The 16,067-nt window shown below is 49.1% G+C and overlaps 1 protein-coding gene across 9 annotated transcripts in view; it reads right to left on the bottom strand.

Moving 5' to 3' along the window:
* The window catches only part of CCDC120 (coiled-coil domain containing 120), a 41,388-nt gene that overhangs the window by 13,036 nt on the left and 12,285 nt on the right, over positions 1-16,067 (bottom strand). For 5 of the 9 annotated variants that reach the window (XM_083719170.1, XM_083719168.1, XM_083719169.1 and 2 more), the window contains exon 1: positions 6,360-6,487. The exons of 1 other annotated variant lie outside the window; for it this stretch is intronic. The gene's annotated coding sequence lies outside the window, so the exon portion shown is untranslated. Of the gene's footprint in view, positions 1-2,257; positions 2,281-5,530; positions 5,965-6,299; positions 6,318-6,359; positions 6,488-16,067 lie in introns of those variants that run through there. 3 more of the 9 variants (XM_083719165.1, XM_083719166.1, XM_083719167.1) reach the window with 3 other exon arrangements.

Genomic DNA, 16,067 nt, shown 5'->3' on the forward strand with positions numbered 1-16,067 from the left:
ATGGGGGAAAAAAAGAGAGATAGGATTTGCTTGAAGTCAGTGGAGGGCAGGCAATATCACAAGGAAAAGGAAAGAGGGGAGAGAAGCATCGCAGACTATGGAGAGCTGAGGAGCATGGGCAGAGTGCACATCTATTCAGGGTTAGGAAAGCTGGGCACAGAGGAGGTTCAGGAGAGCTACTCTCCCCCCAAGAGAGGGTTTTGTCTCCACAGGAATGATTTGCTTCCCTCAGCTGCCACTCCACAGGTAGCCCTTGAATGGGGCTGGCATTTCCAGGTTCTTCCATGGCACACAGCCAATGGTCAGAGCAGGGCTGGGTAAGTTCTTGTGGGCCCTACACTCCACCATGGGACACAGCGGGGCTTATATGGTATTCGAAAGGGAGGCAGAGCAATGTAGGCTGAAGTGTCCCAAGGATGGCATTTTACCCAAGTATCGCTAGCCCCACAAGTGTGCTGGAATCAAGGCTGCACTAAAGGAGGAAAGAGGAAATGTTTCCTTATTATCTGAAGGAGCGTCTCCACCCCCATCGTTCTGCCCGGACACTGAGGTCCAATGCCAAGCGCCTTCTGGCGGTTCCCTCGCTGCGAGAAGCCAAGTTACAGGGAACCAGGCAGAGGGCCTTCTCGGTAGTGGCACCTGCCCTGTGGAACTCCCTCCCAACAGATGTCAAAGAGAAAAACAACTACCAGACTTTTAGAAGACATCTGGAAGGCAGCCCTGTTCAGGGAAACTTTTAATGTTTGATGTATTATGGTATTTTAATATTTTGTTGGAAGCTGCCCAGAGTGGCTGGGTAAGCCCAGCCAGATGGACGGCGTAATATAAATAAATTATTTTTATTATTAATCTCCCCAGGTCTTTCTTCAGGAACTCTTCCATGTACCTGAAGTGCAAGCTATGACAGCCATCACAGATCTACCCGATGGGCAGGTCCCAGAAGGAGACTACGATTGGCTGTGGGATCCCAGCCTTTCTCTTACATCAGGGCTGTGTTTCCCTGTGGTGCTTCAGATGTTTTTGGACTACAACTCCCATCATCTCTGACTACTGGTCATGCTGGTGTTCTCACCATGAGGAGTGGGAGGGCTTCTTGCAGAAGAGACTCCTGTCTCAGAGGATGCTCAGCTTCAACAGGTCACTCAACCTACTTCATGGTGACTAGGGGCTCCAGCAAGTACAGACTGAACCACCTCAACCTGGCCGTTCCTGGACCACATTCTGGGGCTTGTTGGAACCATAACCCAGCAGCCAGGGATGATGGGAGTTGTAGTACAACAGCATCCAATGTCCAAAGGCTCCCCTCCCACCCCTGTTCAGGGGCAGTATTTTGGCCAGTTTTGAGTTGCTGAGGTTAAGTCAGTAATTGTGGGGGGTATCATGGATTAGGAACAAACATTAGGCTCTGCCAGGGTCAGACCACCTAGTCCAGCAGTCTGCGGCCAGATATATAGTCCAGGAAACCATGTGAAGATAAACACCACCACCGCCATCTTGCTTGCCCCATGGCATGTAATAATCACAGGCATATTGCCTCTTGAATATGGACACTGCATTTAGCAATTACATTTCCCTGCTGTAGCTTCACTCTAATTGGCTAGACAAGCTTTTAAAAGCTATGGTTTGCCTGTCTCATGCCCCCGCAATAGTGCTCTCCACTGAAAGAAGCGTTTTAGATGTATTACGTTGATTGGTATAATTCAGGGTTTCCTTGACAGAGAACGAGACCCAGTTATTAGAGAGGGAGAGAAACCCGAACCTCTCCCTCGTACCTGAGGCTGGCTCAAAGCCAGCGCTCCAGATGGGGGTAGAAGCTGAAGTGCCCCCACCCCCAGCTCCCCTCCCCTCCGCCCGACTCGCCAGTCAACTCATATGTCCACAGACATCCACGGTGGGAAGTCTGGGGGCAGCGAGACAGCTGGCCAGCTCTCCACATTTCTGGGCCCGGGCCAAAGCCCACAGCTGCATCCCTGCGAGACCAGATCAAGGCCGAGCCCAGCTGGGAGTCCAGAGAACAGCCAGGAAGCCTCCCCGAGTTACGTAACTAATCCCAGTCGCAGCAGAGACCAGAACTGCTCTGGGCATGAATCACATCGAGAACGACATTCACATCAGGTACAAGGGCCGCAGAAAGCGTTCCCCGCATGCCCTGTGGAGCGTAGACGCACCTTGCGCCAAAGATTCTTCTTCCTTGTACCACAACACTTAATGCATTCATCGCTCCCCCCCCCCCCAGTTCTCTTTCTTGTACACACACAGCATTGCCAAATGTGAACCCACGGAGCCGAAATTCACACGCACGTCTACGCCTCAATGAGAAGATCGGCCGCGTTGCACGCCAGCGTGACCAACGTGGGAAAGGGAAGGGTATGGGGTGGCACAGATCTGAGGCTCTGCCAGCCTCTCGTCTCTCCCCCTTCCCTGCCCCAGGCTCTACCGCAGTCAATTCCTTTGCTATGACTGTTTAGTGTCAACACCTTTCTCCCGACCCCTCCCAGCCACTGCTGGCGGCTCCCTGTTCCCAGGGAGTGGATGAGGGAGGGATCTGCTGTGAGACAGGGCTGAAGAAGGCAGAGCTGTTGCATGTACCCTCTGGTAAAAACAACAGCAACAAGCAAACCTGAGCCAAGGAAACCCAAATTGAGTGCTGACAGCACACCACTGTCCCTCAGATCTTGTAGGCAGCCAGACTATATTGGGGGGGGGGGGAATGAATGAATTCCTATGCCCTACAAAAAATCCAGAGATGCATTTAAAATAAAAGGACACATTTTACTCATGTAAAAACAGGCTGATTCCCGGACCATCCGTGGGCCAGACTGAGAAGGTGATTGGGTCGCATCCGGCCGAGTCCCTCCACCCGCCAAGTCGTCTATCCTGCAGCAGAGGGCGCAATAGCTCAGGGGCAGAGCAGGCACACTTGGTGTGCAAATGGTCCTGGTTCAAACCCTGGCATCTCTGGGTAGGGCTGGGAAAGATTCAAATCGCTAGAGAGTCGCTACCCATCAGTATCAAGAATACTGAGTCACATGGACCGATCAATGTGACTCAGATATGAGGCAGCTTCCAATGACCCTATGAAAACATGCTTTTTCGCTCTGCTCAAGACTCTGACTTTCTCATGTGCGGCTGGAATGGGGGCATTTGGGGCTTGCCGATCAGAAGGTCAGCGGTTTGAATCCCTGCGACAGGGTGAGCTCCCATTGCTCGGTCCCTGCTCCTGCCAACCTAGCAGTTCAAAAGCATGCCAAAAAGTGCAAGTAGATAAATAGGTACCACTCCAGCAGGAAGGTAAACAGCGTTTCCATGCGCTGCTCTGGTTTGCCAGAAGCGGCTTAGTCATGCTGGCCACATGACCCAGAAGCTGTACGCCGGCTCCCTCGGCCAGTAAAGCGAGATGAGCGTCGCAATCCCAGAGTCGTCCGCAACTGGACCTAATGGTCAGGGGTCCCTTTACCTTTACCAGCCTGTGGTTGAAGCACCAGGCCCTCTGCACACATGATGCAGGGGCATAGAATATAATCAGCCTTGAACTATGCTGTGCTAAAGGGGGCACAGTAATTATTATTATTATTATTATTATTATTATTATTATTATTATTATTTATACCCTGCCCATCTGGCTGGGTTTCCCCAGCCACTCTGGGTGGCTTCCAACAAAATATTAAAACATTAAACACTGTCTATTTAATGTCTATTAAAGATTAGAAGCTTCCCTAAATAAGGCTTCCTTCAGATGTCTTCTAAAAGTCTGGTAGTTGTTTTTCTCTTTGACATCTGGTGGGAGGACATTCCACAGGGCGGGTGCCACTACCGAGAAGGCCCTCTGCCTGGTTCCCTGTAACCTCACTTCTCAAAGCAAGGGAACTGGACCTCAGTGTCCAGGCAGAATGATGGGGGTGGAGATGCTTCAATAGGGTTGGAATTTACCAGTATTTTCTCACTTGGGTGACTGTATGGCTTTCCCCCATCCAATTCATCCTTGTTTACGGTCCCTTAAAAGCTGCTATCATTCCTGTTTTACATATGGCAGAAACGGAGAAAGCCAAAGGGAGGGGGCTGAACCCAGGCCTGCAGGGTTCTGAAACTCTTACCCCTGGCTTATTCTCAAAACAAAAGAGCAAATCAAGGTTGAGACCAGGAGAACAGTAGCTGGAGGGTAAATTCAGGTAGGTTTGAGGAGGAGGGCACGAAAAATAAAGAGAAAGAGGGGGAGGGGAGGGAGGGAGAGAACCCAGCATTTTATGAGCTGGGATTGTGATGCAGGGGCAGAGTTCAGCAGGTGGAGCCCTTCCCCGGAAACCCTTGCAACACCTGGTCACGTCATCTTGGCTAGCTGCCTGAGGCAAAGGTTCACCTAATCCCCAGACAAGAGTCAAAATGGGCAGGCCAAAACCTATCTTCCAAAGTCAGCAAGGTAGCAATTTCCTGCAACCCCTCCCCTCTAGATCCTGCCTCGAAAAGCAGTAATTTCCACCATGGAATCATCTCCGAGAGTAAAATATACCATCCAGGAATCCTGGCTTCTAGTCACAGCTGTTTTTGAGCCAGGACTCAGCCCCAGGACTCTTTTTCAATACCTGGGCTCGCCCCTGAACACTCAAAGCAGACAGAGCGCCTCTGAGCACGGGTGCCACAATCGGAGCCACAATCAGGCTCCACCACACATTACAGAGAAAGAGGATTTCAAGCTAAAGGAGATTTCTAAGCAGTCTTAGATCCCAGTAATGCCAGAAATGAAGAACTATTTCACATTTTCCCTCTATATTCCACAGCCCTGCTTACTTTAGCCAGCTCAATTGTTCGCTCAAGGCTTCATGGCTGAGGGAGAACTTGAACCTGGGTCTCCCCAATCTTAGCCTGACACTCTAACCACTTACACCACCGTGTTTCTCATGTGGCAAGAAGACCAAATCATGCAAGACATTGTGTACAGTCCTTTGTCTCTCTGCACTGGGTCATATTGGGTTGGCAATGAACCTGGGGTTCAAGTCCCTGTTTAAGCCAATAACTCATTCAGTGGGTCTGGAACAAACCGGGACCTCCCTTACCCTCAGTTTTCCTCACCTGTGCAATGGGATGGCTAGTGTCCGACCTCAGAATTGTACAGAAGCACAGTAGTTATCCCGGGCATTTATGTAGCACTTTTGCATGCTGAAAAACCCTTGTGATATTTACAGCGACTTTGTAAAGCAGGTGAGCGTCATTATTACTCACAGATAGCTCAGTTGGTAGAGCATGAGACTTAATCTCAGGGTCGTTTTGCGTTGGGCGAACTAAATGATCTTCGTGGTCGCTTCCAACTCTACAGTTCTATGATTCTAGCTCTATACTGCAAAAGTGGGGGCTGGAGCTGGGAGAGAGTTGCTTGCCACCTGGTGAGTTGATGGCAAAGGCATGCATGATTCAAACCCAGGACTTTTGATTCATAGTTAGTCTCTTACAGCCACAAAACTGTGCCAAGTCTATACATAAAATTAATGTACAACAAAGTAATTAGTGTTTGGAAGAGAAGCAGTGCCATCATTACATTTCAAATGCCTCGGTGATCAGGCATCGGGGATATTTCCAGCCTTGTTTTAAATAATAATCCCATCTGCCTGGGTTTCTCGCCCACACCCATTCTGAGAAACCCTGCTGAAAAAGACACGCGTCTACTCGGAACTCTGATCCACTGCTGTAAAAGACACGCGTCTACTCGGAACTGTGATCCACTGAGTTCAGTGGGACTTCACTGGGGGAATAATGCGCACAGGACTGAAGCATCCCCTTCCCCCAAGTCTTCCTGCTGTGTTTTCTAAGGCCAGAAAGGTGCGGCCAATTCCTTCCAAAGCCAAATACTTTTAAGGTTCAAGGAAGGACCATCGTCCCGTGCTCAGCTCGGAGCAAAGCCGAGCGCGCTCTTTCTCCTCCGGCGCCGACCCCTCTCTTTCCGCTCTCCCACCTGGAAGCGGCACCTTCGTGGGGAAAAACCCGCAATTTCTCCAAAGTTTCCAAGGCGCGCACCCCACACCCCGTGCCCCTTCGCCTTCAGCTTAGATCAGGCTCCGGGGGGCAGCCTCGTGAGAGACCCCCCCCCCAACTCCGGCTCTCCCTGCGCCGCCACCCCCGCCCAGCAGCTTAGAGATCAGGAAACAAAGCAGAAAAAGGAAACGTGGGGCTTTAACCAGGAGCTTCCATCCCGAGAGATGTCTTGGGGGGGGTAGGATCCCTGCCCCCCCCCCCGGAAGCGGCTGGGATCGCCCTCCTGCCCCGTCGTTTCCCACCCCACCCCCCCAAAAAAACTTTTGCAAACTTGCCCGAACTTTGGGCGACTCCCCCGCGACGCGCGCCCCCGCCTTGCCGAAGCGCGTCCTCACCTCGCTCCTTCCTTGGCTGGTCGGGGGCGAGTTGGGGAGGAGACCCCGAACGGGCCAACGGCGGCAGCGCTGGCCGAACCCGAACTGCCTGCGGAGAAAAAGAAGGCGCCGCCAAAGGCAGCCGGGGAGGGGGAGGGGCCACACCTGTTAACCCTCGCCTGGCCGCGGGCTGGCCAAGCGCAGAGGCTGGCAGGCGAGTGGGGGAGGGGATAGGGGAAAGGGGGGGGGGTTAGGCAGATCCTTTGGGAGGGGGAGCCTTTCTTCTTTCACCCCAGATGGGCATGGATTGTGCAGGTGGCCGGCGATCACCTAATGGGCAAAAAGGACGCTCTTCACATGCTCAGAAGCACCCTTGAAAGACAACTGTTGTTGTTTAGTCAGTCGTGTCCGACTCTTTTTGACCCCATGGACCAGAGCACGCCAGGCACTCCTGTCTTCTGATGGCTATGAGGGCCACTCCATTTCTTTTACGGGATTCTTGCCCACAGCAGTAGATATGATGGTCATCCAAACGGAATTCGCCCATTCCTGTCCATTTTAGTTCACTGATGCCCAGGATGTCAATATTTATTTTTGCCATCTCATTTTTGACCATATCCAACTTACCCAGGTTCATGGTTCTTACGTTCCAGGTTCCTATGCAATCTTTTTCTTTGCAGCATTGGCCTTTCCTTTCGCTTCCAGGCATATCCGCAACTGAGCGTCCTTCCGGCTTTGGCCCAGCCACTTCATCAGCTCTGGATCTTCTTGTACTTGTCCTCCGCTCTTCCTCAGTAGCATGTTGGATGCCTACTGACCTGAGGGGCTCATCTTCCAGCGTCATAACTTTTATATGCCTGTTGTCTTTGTCCATGGAGTTTTCTTGGCAGGGATACTGGAGTGGCTTGCTGGTTCCTGCTCCAGGTGGATCCCATTTGGTCAAAACTCTTCACTATGACCTGTCCATCTTGGGTGGCCCTGCACGGCATAGCTCATAGCTTCTCTGAGTTATTCATGCCCCTTCGCCACAGCAAGGCAGTGATCGATGAAGGGGTGAAGGACAACTAGCCAACCGCAACTAAGGCGCCTCTCCCCCGCCAGGAGGGGGCAGCAGAGGGGCCATCACCTCCACAGGGAATGGGGACGGGACACACACTCCATGCTCAATAATCTGGTTGGAGGGGGGGTAGTGGACATGGTGTTCACCAGATGTTGATGGACTACAATTCCCATCCTCCCTGACCACTGCCCATACTGTCAGCAGTTGAGGAGAGTTGTGGTCCAACAGCTGAAAGGAACTAGTTGCCACCTCTGCATAGTAAACACAACCTAAGGCAGTTCATCCTTTCTAACAAGACGGAGGCACAAAACACAGATGGGCAAAAAGGCAGAAGAGTTTGGATTCGATATCCCACTTTATCACTACCCTAAGGAGTCTCAAAGCCGCTCACAACCTCCTTTCCCTTCCTCCCCACAACAAACACTCTGTGAGGTGAGTGAGGCTGAGAGACTTCAGAGAAGTGTGACTGGCCCAAGGTTACCCAGCAGCTGCATGTGGAGGAGCAGGGAAGCGAACCCGGTTCACCAGATTACGAGTCCACCGCTCTTAACCACTACACCACATTGGCTCTCAGAGGATATACGGTGGTACCTCGGGTTACATACACTTCAGGTTACATACGCTTCAGGTTACAGACTCCACTAACCCAGAAATAGTACCTTGGGTTAAGAACTTTGCTTCAGGATGAGAACAGAAATCGTGGTCTGGCGGCGTGGTGGCTACAGGAGGCTCCATTAGCTAAAGTGGTGCTTCAGGTTAAGAACAGTTTCAGGTTAAGAACGGACCTTCAGAACGAATTAAGTACGTAACCAGAGGTACCACTGTACAGTGAAGTAACACACAGTGTTATAACACACACATTTGCCTTTCTCTTTACTGCCCCGTGGGGCAGCTTTATTTAAGCCTGGTGTAGAGGATGGTGGAAGTATAGGTTGTAAAGTTTCTGCCATTGTTTTTGTGAGATTGATGGGTTATCTTCGATTTCCTTGATATTTTTGCTTTTTTTTTCTTTGCTTCTGGTTTAGTAATGAATGTAAAAGCCAAGTAAAAACACTCTTCCCCAAACCCTTAAATACACACAGACACACACACACAGCACCCCCACTGCCCAACCCTAGCTATTGTTTAGCTCACACTGTGCAAAATCCGAGTTCACAGATCAATTCTGAGGACTGATTTAATGTTGCTCCTGAAACAATTGCACTGAGGAATAATTCCTGGAGGGGGAAAAAGTTCCTGATTTCATCAGCTTAAACCTCCAAATGAGGTTGTTGTAGCTTTGCCTAGTTTGTAGCTTCCTGCATACTGTTGTGCTACCCATTTGGATTCAAGGAGGAAACTTGGGGAGGTGAGAGCCCTTTAACATATTTTGCAGGATGAACCAACAGGTAGAATTCTGGACTGGACCATTTCAGACCAGAGGTGGGGGGGATGCATTGTTCACTGTTCTCCCAGGCGAACAAGAAGCCTTAAAGCTGCTAACAAAACAGGGAAATGCTGAGGTTTGCTGTATGTATGGAGTTGTGTCTTGCTGTTTTTAACACGGGAAAGCGCTGAAAAACATGGGGGCACCCCCACACCCCACACTGCAGTCTGAAGAACTTAGGTCCAGAATTCTACCACTTGGTTCTGGACATTGCAGGCCTGGTCTACTCGTGGGCAAGAACGGAGGTGGCAATGGAATGGGCTGCACTATTCCTGGAGGCCAGAAGGTTCTGTTTGAATGCTGCCGTTGCATTTCTTTAAAATCCTGCAGAAATAAATGGCATCAAATAAGGGTAGAGGTTGCAGCCTAGCTTTTTCCCTGTTGTGCTACTTGCTTGCAGGGTAGATTCATTTGTATACCCAGAGAATTATGCTTAAAATGCCGCCCCCACGGTGATGCAATCCATTATACCTATTTATCAACTTCGCATCCTGTCACCCCGTTGCGGGGTTTCGAACTGCTGACCTTCTGATTAGCAAGTCCTAGGCTCTGTGGTTTAACCCACAGCGCCACTTGCGTCAGACCATTGGCAACAGCGCCCCTGCCTGCGATTTCCGAGACAGGGGTCTTTCCCAGCCCTTTATGGCAATGGTGGGATTTGAACTCGGTGCCTTGAGATAAAAGCCCTCCCTTCACCTTAGGCGAAGCACCAATGGACCATAAATCAGTGGGTAACGTAACAATAATTAATAATAATTTTATTATTTATACCCCGCCCATCTGGCTGGGCTTCCAGCACCTGTAAAAACATAATAAAACGTCAAGCGTGTGAACAGGCTTGTGAGATATGTGCATAATCTGCACCACCTGGAACATTCTCCTGTGAATCCAGACACCATTTCATTCTGCAAAATCCTGAGCACCCCTCCTCTAGCTCAGTCCCGGCTCCCTGCCCCCTCCCACCCCTCTGTCCCAGCCCAGCTCTCAGTACTGCTGCCCTGTGTTTGTCTTAGCCTGGGATGAGATCAGATTCCGCACATTCCTGGCTCCCTGCCCTGCAGGTAGAAGCAGAGAGCGTGAGCCAAAGGGCCCCAAAGCATCCCCAGAGTGACCGCCCTGAGCCTCTCGCTCCATCTAGTGGTTGTCTGACCCCTTTCACAAAGACCTGCCATTTATTTCAAAAGAACTGGTATAACAAGGGCCATATGGTTGCTGTTCCTACCACATTCTTACAACAGCAGATTGTTGCACAGTAAAGTGTGTTGCCGAGAGAGGGAGGGAGGGAGAGAGTTTCGGCTATCACTACATCTCGGTCTAACCAAAACCACAGAGCTGCCGAGAAAAAAGAACCATTTCTCTGCCCATTTCAATCTTGCCACCTTCCTGGGAGAAAAGCAATCTTTCAAGCTGGCTCAAATTAAGAACACCATGGGCATACAGTTATTTTTTTAATTAAAAAAATATTATCGCTAACCATTTATATAACGCAGCTCAAGGATTTCAAAGAACTTCTTGCGCTCGGTAATTCTTACTAGGGCTGCGATGCAATTTTAAGAAGACGTATTGATCAGGTAATCAGATAAATTTCAGGGCAAGCCTATCCTTTGGCTCAGCTACCAGATATGGCTGTGAATGCATTAAAGCATGTTATGAATGGTGCTGTTTTTAGCTCGGAAGCAACAGATTGGGGGAAAGCTGCATCTCGGAGGCAAAACATCTGCCTTGCATGCAGAAATTCCCAAGCTCAGGTGCCAGGTAAGGCTGCACACACCTCTAAGAGAGAAAACACGCCACACTTTTTAAGGCAGTTACCCCGCAGGAGGGAGTTCAATCTATCATTTAATTTCAGTTCAGCATCAGGATCCTTTTCTAAGCCTGCCCCCCCCCCAAAAAAAAATGGTCCGCAGGATGCCCTGCCAAACTCCCTGCAATATTTTGCAACACGCTGCTGCTACTGAGCTATCCTACCTTGCAATGTCAACTGAAATGTAGTCCACAGACCCTTAATTACCTGCCAGCTTCAGTCTGTTGCTCTTGGTTCAAAAAATGCATTGTCTCCAGTTACTATCTTGATCTCTCAAGGACCTGCAACAAACCCCCTACTCTCCTTGGCTGAAGCTCCTGGGATGAGGAGGAGAGAAGAACTGGGGAAATGAAAACCTTTGTGTGTGGCTGGGTAACATGCTCAGAGGAAAAAATGGGGCTGGCTGGTCTGAAAAGCTAACAGAATTGAGCAGAAAGTAAGTCGGGAAATTATTTGGGGGTTTTATGAAATCCATTTCTTGGAACGTGCATGGATATATAGCTTTTAAGGTAAAGGGATCACTGACCATTAGGTCCAGTCGTGGCCGACTCTGGGGTTGCGGCGCTCATCTCGCTTTACTGGCCGAGGGAGCTGGTGGAGCTTTTGGCGAACCAGAGCAGTGCACGGAAGCCGCTTCTGGCGAACCAGAGCAACGCATGGAAACGCCGTTTACCTTCCTGGCGGAGCGGTACCTATTTATCTACTTGCACTTTGATGTGCTTTCAAACTGCTAGGTTGGCAGGAGCTGGGACTGAGCAACAAGAGCTCACCCCGTCGCGGGGATTTGAACCACTGACCTTCTGATCAGCAAGTCCTAGGCTCTGTGGTTTAACCCACAGCGCCACCCATGTCCCTATATAGCTTTTATTTCCTTTTAAAATAATGAATCTTTCGGAGTTGTAAAAATCTAACAGCTTTCTGAAGTATTGAATATTATAAAGTACAGGCTAGGATCTTAAGCAACTTCAACTTGACAAGCAAGCTTGTATAATGATTTTGGCTTTTAAAAAGTGTAATAATAGAATATTAATTATTATTTTTTTAAAAAAAGCATCCTTAGGGTCTTCTGGATATGGAACACCAGGGAGAAGTTAGATAGAAAACCTCTGTGGTTCCTGCAGCACTGCACATTTCACATGCATTGCTATTGTGAAAGAATGCAGGGAAACAGAATCAGAAACCATGTACTCCCACAGGTCACTCCCCAATCCCAAAGAACAGAACATTGCTTCCAGTCTGATGTCAATATTTTTATAGCCAAGAACAGCACAGGACAGGCAGGTCTGCTAATATCTGATTCTGGAACTCAGATCTCTGATATCCTCTTCTTTAACGCGGGCTGCAAATAATGCCTTTCTTAGGAACAACCAAAGTTTTTGATAGAGCAAGCAAGCTTTTGACTTACACTGAACACTTCTTCAGGCTGGATGCTAAACAGAACATTTGTGTCAGGGGTGAGAGAGAGATATGCCACTGCTTTGCTCTGAAGACATGCGCTCTGGAGGGGAGAGGAAAGTGAACACAACACGGGAAATCCCAAGACAGAGTAAAAATCACAGTCTCTCCAGAATCACCGCTGTACCACACTACAGTGGTTCTCAAACTTACTCCATTCCGGAAGACCGTTCCAAAACCAAAGTATTCCAAAACCAAGGCGCGCTTTCCCATAGAAAGTAATGCAAAATGGATTAATCCGTTCCAGACTTTCAAAAACAACCCCTAAAGTAGCTATCTAACATGAATTTTACTATCTAATGAGATCATTGATCCATAAAATGAAAGCAGTAAATAATGTACAGTGGAACCTCAGGTTACGGCAGGGATCTGCTGCAACCAGAAAACGACGCAATCCAAAGTGTCCCGTCTGTGCATGTGCACGGTGTGATTTAGCGCTTCTGCACGTGAGCAAATGGTGCAAACCTGGAAATAAATCCGTTCCAGTATTTCCGGGTTTGTGCCAGTTGCAAGCCGAGGGTGACATAAGCCGGAGGCAACGTAACCTGAGGTTCTACTGTACTGCAGTCACACAATCAATCAATCAGCAGCTGAACTTGGTTACACACAGTCACAAAAAGAAGAAAAAAGAGCCACAAAAACAAAAACGCAAAATAAATAGCAAAAACAGACAGACCTCAGCATAACACTCAAAATGGAAGCATGGCACTCAAAACGGAAGTATGGTACTCAAAATGGAGCACGTTCAGCTTCCAAAAAAAGTTCGCAAATTGGAACACTTACTTCCTGGTTTGCAGTGTTTGGGTTCCAAGTTGTTTGAGTACCAAGACGTTTGAGAACCAAGGTACCACTGTAGTGAGGGGTGGTGCTGAAGCTCATATGCCACTTGCACGTGGAAAGACAGAGCAACTGAATTCACAAAGGGGACATGGCCTTAACACACACTCTGTTCCCAAAACATCACCCGCAGCCAGCAAAGAACCCACTACTCAAAGTTCTGCAGGCAAGGGTTCGAATCCTGCTCTGCTCCTGACAGTCACCACTCTGGAGCCCAGCACACGTATGGGAAACAAAGAGAAACCCACCAACACCTTGCCCACATAGCTCCCTGGCCAGGAGGGTTCAAGACCCACTAAGGAAGAAAAAGACACTATTGACAAGCAGACAGGACATAAAACAAGGACAGACCCACCCCAACAGCTGCCTCCTACTGTGCCTCGTTTATACATAGAGCACCGGGTTGAAGAACAGGAGATAAATAAATAAATACATTTTTATTTATCTCCTGCCCTCCCCAGCCAAGACCAGGCTCAGGGCGATTAACACCGAATATAAATACAATAAAAATATTAAAAACAAAACAAAAAACCAAACAAACAGTTGTTTAAAATATAAGTTTGAATACAGTTTAAAATGCAGCTTAAAATGCAGCCTCGTTTTAGTGGTAGCCCATAGATCAAAGCCATAAGGGGAGAAAACGTCAAATGTTCACCAGGGCCAACTATCCCTGTGGGTCCTACATGGGCAACCAAAAGAGCTAAGGAAAATTTATATAAAAGGTAAAAGGTAAAGGTACCCCTGCCCGTACGGGCCAGTCTTGACAGACTCTGGGGTTGTGCGCCCATCTCACTTAAGAGGCCAGGGGCCAGCGCTGTCCGGAGACACTTCCGGGTCATGTGGCCAGCGTGACATCGCTGCTCTGGCGAGCCAGAGCCGCACACGGAAACGCCGTTTACCTTCCCGCTGGTAAGCGGTCCCTATTTATCTACTTGCACCCGGAGGTGCTTTCGAACTGCTAGGTTGGCAGGCGCTGGGACCGAGCAGCGGGAGCGCACCCCGCCGCAGGGATTCGAACCGCCGACCTTTCGATCGGCAAGTCCTAGGCACTGAGGCTTTAACCCACAGCGCAAAACCCCATATAAGGGGTTCCATTTAAAAAAAAAATAAATGAGAAGGGGGTGTTAGACTGAGTCCAGCCCAAAGGCCAGGTGGAACAGGTCCGTCTTGCAGGCCCTGTGGAAAGAGGTCAAATCCCACACGGCCCTGATCTCCTGTGGTAGGGCGTTCCACCAGTCTGGGGCCAGAGCTGAAAAGGCCCTGGCCCTGGTTGAGGCCAATCTAACCTCCTGGGAGTCTGAGCCCCATCGGGGAAAGGGAGGAAGCAGACCCACGCGCCGTGGGTGGGTCAATTGTTATAGGGACATAGGAAAGGGCATTTTCCTCCTCCCTCCCACATTTAAAGTAGCTTTTTTACGCTGCTGTTCACATCAGGGAGGCAGTGGAGAGCCCTTCGCCCAATGCCCATTACCCGATGCGTTTCCCTGCGCCAAACTCACTGAAGCTGTTCTCTGCGCATGGGCAGTGGCTGCTTGAAATGTACACCCTCACGGCTAACACCATGTGCATTTGGCTTCAAACACCAGCGGCGAGAGCGCGTGCTGGAGCCAGAGGAAGCGGTAATGTATGTGCCCAGCCTGAGTCAGGCTGTTGGGTCCATCTAGCTCAGAATTGTCCACACTGACTGCCAGCAGCAATCCAAGATTTCAGGCACAGGTTTGGATTTAAGAAGTTCTTGCTGATCGCTTGCGTCGGTGCTGCACCTTGCGTTAACCCAGATCCATACAGTGGTACCTTGGGTTAAGTATTTAATTCGTTCCGGACGTCCGTTCTTAACCTAAAACTGTTCTTAACCTGAAGCACCACTTTAGCTAATGGGGCCTCCTGCTGCCGCTGCGCCGCCAGAGCCTGATTTCTGTTCTCATCCTGAAGCAAAGTTCTTAACCTGAGGTAATATTTCTGGGTTAGCGGAGTCTGTAACCTGAAGCGTATGTAACCTGAAGCGTATGTAACCCGAGGTACCACTGTAACTGGGTGAAGCAGAGGTATTTTGAGGCAGAGAACCAAGCGAAGAATCTTGTTTGGAAATACAAAACCAGCAATTATTCAGCGGAAGCCTGGGCTGTTTTCCTCCATACCTGCAGTGCTTTCTCTCACCACCAAAACCAGACCCTCTGCAAATAAGTGTTGTTTTGGAGGGGGCGGGGGGGGGGGAGGAAACAGTCTTTATGACACAGCAATGCCCCCTAGTGATTGCCTTATTTCTTGCAGCAGAAAAGTGCCTATTGATCTGGTCTTTTGGGCCTTGATCTGTAACGTGGCCTGCCCTGCTAAACTCTTCCTTGTACTCATCTCCACCCTATCAGGAATATTCCCAGCAGAAGACAGAACAGCAAGTCCAGAACCTATTTAAGCTTTCCCACACAGACAAGTCTCTACCGATAACAGAAATAGCCAAGCCTCAATATGCAGTATATAATGGTCATTTTGTTGTATTTGTGGCTTGTTATTGTTGACTCTCCTCCCCCCACTTTCTCCCCGTTCGCTTCTTTTTTCTTTCTTTCTTTCTTTCTTTCTTTCTTTCTTTCTTTCTTTCTTTCCCTTATGTCCTGGTTTTCAGGTGTAAAAATGGCTACAAAAGCTCAAAATCACTATTTTTGGGGGTGGTCTCCCCCAAAAAGCTCAATAATTTTGGTGGTTTCCTAAAAAAAATGAATTTTACTTTTTGAAACATGCCAACCCTGCCCTGATCGCCTCTTCCGCTGTCAAACTGCAAGGTTTCTGGAACCAGACTTTTTCGTGTGCATGGAAACTCTGCGAATCACTGTGTACGTTGATGGGTCTATATTAAAAGGCGAATCTTAATATTTATAATATACAGCTGCCCACCCTCTCTGCTTCCGACATAACGCTAATTCCTTTATCCAGAGATAAATAATAAAAAAAGGCCACCTTGCCTGTTTTGTATTTTCCTTTTAACATGGAATCACAATGGCTGGGGTCACTCCCACCCTTCTGTTTCTTACTTTGCGTGACGGGTGGAAAAGAAACAAATGAAATCAGTTCAGCTCTGGGGTTATTTAGGTTCTTTTCTTTCTTTCTTTCCCCAAGCCGGAAAAGGAATCATGTGAAATAAACCTTTCCTGG

This window comes from Podarcis gaigeae (assembly GCF_964106915.1).
Source record: "Podarcis gaigeae genome assembly, chromosome: 17".
Classification (NCBI taxonomy): domain Eukaryota; kingdom Metazoa; phylum Chordata; class Lepidosauria; order Squamata; family Lacertidae; genus Podarcis; species Podarcis gaigeae.